The 5846-nt window shown below is 40.6% G+C and overlaps 1 long non-coding RNA gene across 1 annotated transcript; it reads right to left on the bottom strand.

Annotated features, from left to right (window-relative positions):
* Window positions 1-397: 397 nt before the first annotated feature.
* LOC130357851 (uncharacterized) lies at window positions 398-3081 on the bottom strand. Its single transcript, XR_008889295.1, has 3 exons — window positions 2798-3081; window positions 2534-2634; window positions 398-794 (listed from the first exon to the last, which is right to left on the bottom strand). It is a non-coding gene; the product is annotated as an uncharacterized LOC130357851 (long non-coding RNA).
* Between the last annotated feature and the right edge of the window lie 2765 nt (window positions 3082-5846).

Genomic DNA, 5846 nt, shown 5'->3' with positions numbered 1-5846 from the left:
ATATTTCTAAATATTGTGGTGTGCGCCATATACTGTGTATATATTTCTTTTTGTGGTTTAGAAAATGAAGCAACAATGAAGAGCTGAACAAACACAAAGATAAAAAAAAGCAGCATGTTAAAAACAACAATGATAGTGGCTGCAAATTCTCAGTCGAGGTATCAGCCACACTTACAGATAGGACTTTCCTGATGCATTCCTACCTTCATTTAGTAGGCACTGACTATTGTTCTACTGATGCTGAATAGTATATTTCAATAACAGAAATAACTGATTCTTTAGGTTAAACTAGTTATTATGGCTATCTACACATGGTGCCACATTGATAACTCCCCCAAGTTAGCAATGCAACAAGTCATGCATAGGTAGCCACTATCTAACCTGCTGGTACTAGGAATGGAGCTTACATTCACCATAGAATTATACGGTAAACTGCCATTTTGCAAAGATTTATTACAATAGATGGCTAATTTACTGAATTACTAACTGATTCTTTAGGTTAAACTAGTTATTATGGCTATCTACACATGGTGCCACATTGATAACTCCCCCAAGTTAGCAATGCAACAAGTCATGCATAGGTAGCGACTACCTAACCTGCCGGTACTAGAGATGGGGCTGACCATAATGGTTATCACAATAGCACTGGGAAAAAACAGACACGGTAAATAATGAACACCTTCTGGATGAAGTATAAAGATAGCGTTATAGAACAAAGACATAGCATAAGTGATGAATATAGATACTTAACTTTCCAATAGCAGCTCCTCCCAGTTGGGGCCGACATTTGGTAACTGGCAAAAAAAAAAGTGTGATGTCAGAGCATACTGAGATTTCTGGTTCTTAGGCTGGGTTCACAATGTAGTATTTTGGTCAGTTTTTTGAGCCCCATTTGGTTACTATTTTTTGTCAAAACAAGTGAAACACCACAATAAACTATAATGGAACAATTTCCACTTTTTGGTGGAACTCGTGTCTTAGGCACACTTATGGTTTTGGCTAAGAATACTGACCTAATAGTCTAATGTCTAATAGTAAAACTGTCATTTTCCAATTAGGAATGAGCTTTCATTCTGAGAGCCCCATATGCCCGACTGCTGCAACTAATAAACCTTAAAGGGTTACTCTGGTGAAAAACAATGTTTTTTTTTTTTTTTTTTTACATCAACTGGTGCCAGAAATCTTAATCCTTCCAGTACTTAACTGCTGTATGCTCCACAGGAAGTTATTTTCTTTTTGAATTTATTTTCTGTCTGACCACAGTCCTCTCTGCTGACACCTCTGTCCGTGTCAGGAACTGTCCCAGAGCAGGAGAGGTTTACTATATTGATTTGCTTCTGCTGTGTACCGTTCCTAACATGGACAGAGGTGTCAGGAGAGAGCACTGAGGTCAGACAGAAAATAAATTCAAAAAGAAAATAACTTTCTGTGGAGCTAAGTACTGGAAGGATTAAGATTTTTAAACTGAAGTATTTTACAAATCTGTTTGATTTTCTGGCACAAGTTGATAAAAAAAAATTAGCTTCCACTGGAGTACCCCTTTAACTTCCCTTTCGCAGCTGTCGAGATGCTGCCAATATCGCTCTCCAGTCTTCTTTCTGCTTCTGGGACCTGACCAGTAACACTGTAATCAGCCAATTGGCGACCAAAATGATGTCCCTCCTCAGATGGTGATTGGCTGAGCAGCAGCGTGACGTATTGGGCCCCAGAAGCAGGAAGAAAAGCAGAGGATGGGAGAGCAATATCAGCAGCAATGGGGGTGGGGCAGAAGGGGAGTTAAAGGGGTACCCCTTTTGAAAATAACTTCTACTAAAAAAAAATCTTAATCCTTCCAGTACTTCGCTGCTGTATGCTTCAGAGGAAGTTGTAAAGCTCTTTTCAGTTTGACCACAGTGCTCTCTGCTGATGCCTCTGTCCATTCCATGTCAGGACCTGTCTTGAGCAGGAGAGGTTTGCTATGGGGATTTGCTTCTGCTCTGGACAGTTCCTGACATGGACAGAGGTGTCAGTAGAGAGCACTGTGGTCAGACTAAAAAGAACTTCACAACTTCCTCTAGAGCAGTGTTTCTCAAGTGCAGTCCTCAAGTATCCCCAACAGATCATGTGCACTCCCGTACCGGCACTGAAATCCATTGACTTTAATGAGCTGACTCATTTTCAACCCGTATCCGGTTTTCTGACCGGACCTAAAACCGTAACCGTAGGCTGAAAACATGGTGTGAAAGCACCCTAAGGCAGCTTTCACATTACGGTTGCAGCCTATGGCTGCCGGATATGGCTGGGGAAGGAGAAATCCATGTGCTCCCGTACCCCAGCTGGACCGGCGCCAAAATTCATCCACTTTAATGAGCCGACCTGAGTCAAACAGTGATTCCGGTCGGCTAATTTCTGCCCCGTATCTGGTTTTGTGACCAGACCTAAAACCGGTCCGGCTGGGGTATGGGAGCGCCTGGTTTTCCCCTCCCCCATCCGGATTCAGCAGCCACAAGCTGCAACCGTAATGGGAATGCAGCCTAACACAGTGTGGACTTACCCTTAGTCATTATTCTTCTTGTGTTGATGATAAACTTTACATATTTGAGGCAGTGGCAAAAGCACAGGTCCACAATTCCAGCCAGGGAAGATAAGGAACACCTGGAGAGAGCAAACTGATACTTATAGAACAAGAATATGACATAGGTCAGAGATAGTAACTTATTGGTCTGACAGCAGCTCCTTCCAGGTGTTGGTTGTCTTACACAATAGAACAGATTCTAAGACAGAGGTTATTAGAACAAGTCAATGGCATAGGCCTTACCGGCTCATCGTAACTCCTTCCAGTCTGGGCAGATGGTCGTCTCACTCTTGGGTAATGGTGTCCTCCAGGGCCAACAGGCCGCATCAAATATTCTTGCTCTACAGGAAAAGAATTCTAAAAAAAAAACTAGATTCTTGCAAGGAAGACACAAAAGCAGTTAGAAAATGAAGCAACTTTTAAATTGTAATAAAAAAAAAAAAAAAATGGTTGACTCATTAAAGAAGATCTACAGTGTAAGACACTTATCCCCTATTCGCAGGATAGGGGATAAGTGTCTGATTGCGGGGGTCCAAATGCTAGACCACCCACAATCTCCTGTATGGGGCCCCAGCTCTAAACCATATAGAGAAGACCTTACTGTTTCAATGCAGCTCCTTCCAGTCTGGGCAGATGGTCGTCTCACTCCTATTTCTTGGGTATTAGTGTCCAGGGCTAGCAGGCAGCATCAAATATTCTTGCTCTACAGGAAAAGAATTCGAAAAACCTACCTAGATACTTGCGAGGAAGACACAAAAGCAGTTAGAAAATGAAGCAACTTTCAAATTGAAATAAAAATGAAAATAAAATGGCTGACTCCTTAAAGGAGATCTACAGTGTTAGACACAGGATAGGGGATAAGTGTCTGAGCGCGGGGGTCCAAACGCTGGACCACAAACCATCTCCTGTACAGGGCCCCGACTCTGCATCGGCCCTCTCGTGCAAGAGGGCTGCCAGCTGCAGCCAACACGCCCCATCTATGTATTTCTATGGGAGAGGTGTAGATGCAGTGTTCGTGCATCCCCACTTCTCCCATAGAGCTTGTATGGAGGGGGCATGTCTACCTCAGTGAGGTCGACAACACGTGCATTACCCGCGCAGAGCCGCAGCAATGCCGGGTCCCCGTACAGGAGATCGCAGGGAGGGTGGGGGGGTCCTAGCAGTCGGACCCCCACGATCAGACACTTATGCCCTATCCTGTGGATAGGACATAAGTGTCTAACACTGCAGTGCTCTTTTAAGGCTATACAGTACAGTGCAAAATGGATTTGGATAAATTAATGAATAAATTAATAATGAATGTCGGTTATCTTACCCAATAGAACAGCATCTGGAGGAAGCAAAAAAACACAAGCTATTAGAACAAGTCTATGGCATAAACCATATAGAAAAGACCTTACTGTTTCAACGCAGCTCCTTCCAGTCTGGGCAGATGGTCGTCTCACTCCTCTTTCTTGGGTATTAGTGTCCAGGGCTAGCAGGCAGCATCAAATATTCTTGCTCTACAGGAAAAGAATTCGAAAAACCTACCTAGATACTTGCGAGGAAGACACAAAAGCAGTTAGAAAATAGATTTTTGTGTAATAATGAATAAAATTATTACATATATTCCTAAATATTGTGGTGTGCACCATATATTGTGTATTTCTTTCTTTTTGTGGTTCAGAAAATGAAGCAACTTGAAGAGCAACAATGAAGCGCTGAACAAAAACAAAGAAAAAAGCAGCATGTTAAAAACATAAAAACAACAATGATACTTACAGCTAGGACTTTCCTGATGCATTCCTACCTTCATTTAGTAGGCACTGACTATTGTTCTACTGATGCTGAATAGTATATTTCAATAACAGAAATAACTGATTCTTTAGGTTTAACTAGTTATTATGGCTATCTACACATGGTGCCACATTGATAACTCCCCCAAGTTAGCAATGCAACAAGTCATGCATAGGTAGCTACTATCTAACCTGCCGGTACTAGAGATGGGGCTGACATTCACCATAGAATTATATGGTAAATTGCCAATTTGTAAAGATCTATTACAATAGGTAAAAAACCTACAGAATCACTAACTGATTCTTTAGGTTTAACTAGTTATTATGGCTATCTACACATGGTGTCACCTTGATAACTCCCCCAAGTTAGCAATGCAACAAGTCATGCATAGGTAGCTACTATCTAACCTGCTGGTACTAGAGATGGGGCTGACATTCACCATAGAATTATATGGTAAATTGCCAATTTGTAAAGATTTGACAAACCTACAGAATCAATAACTGATTATTTAGGTTAAACTAGTTATTATGGCTATCTACACATGGTGCCACATTTTAACTCCCCCAAGTTAGCAATGCAACAAGTCATGTATAGGTAGCTACTATCTAACCTGCTGGTACTAGGAATGGGGCTGACAGTCACCATAGAATTATATGGTAAATTGTCATTTTGCAAAGATTTATTACAATAGGTAAAAAACCTACAGAATCACTGATTCTTTAGGTTAAACTAGTTATTATGGCTATCTACACATGATGCCACATTGATAACTCCCCCAAGTTAGCAATGCAACAAGTCATGCACAGGTAGTCACTATCTAACCTGCCGGTACTAGAGATGGGGCTGACCATAATGGTTATCACAATAGCACTGGGAAAAAAAACAGACACTGTAAATAATGAACACCTTCTGGATGAAGTATAAAGATAGAGTGTTATAGAACAAAGACATAGCATAAGTGATAAATATAGATACTTAACTTTCCAATAGCAGCTCCTCCCAGTTGGGGCCGACATCTGGTATCTGGCAAAAAAAAAAAAAAAAGCGCTAAAGTTATCAATCAAGCGCAATGAGTTTCATAAATTGCAGGTAAATATAGTAATCTCCTCAATCCACTCTTTGAAAAATAGAATGGATGATTTAGAGCATCTTGCTATGTCCAATTTTTGGGTGTACAGGAAAAGTATGCAGTTAATAAATCCGTGCATACTATAGATGTCACTCCAAGGTACCCCGTATCGCGACATCAGGAGGAAATGCTCTATCAGAATGTATGCAAAAAAAGACAAAAAAACAGCTTGCGCAAAATTTACGCACAAAAACTGTAAATTCTTTGATACATGTCCTCCACGGTATACACATCACACATAAATATATACACTAGTTATATACACATTACGCATTAATATATACACACTAGTTATATACACATCACACATTAATATATACACTTGGTATATATACACATCACACATTAATATATACACTTGGTATATATACACATCGCAAATTAATA

This window comes from Hyla sarda, chromosome 2 (genome assembly GCF_029499605.1).
Source record: "Hyla sarda isolate aHylSar1 chromosome 2, aHylSar1.hap1, whole genome shotgun sequence".
NCBI classification, from domain to species: Eukaryota; Metazoa; Chordata; class Amphibia; order Anura; family Hylidae; genus Hyla; species Hyla sarda.
The sequence above is the reverse complement of the archived record's forward strand: the minus strand, read 5'-3'. Positions and strand labels throughout refer to the sequence as shown.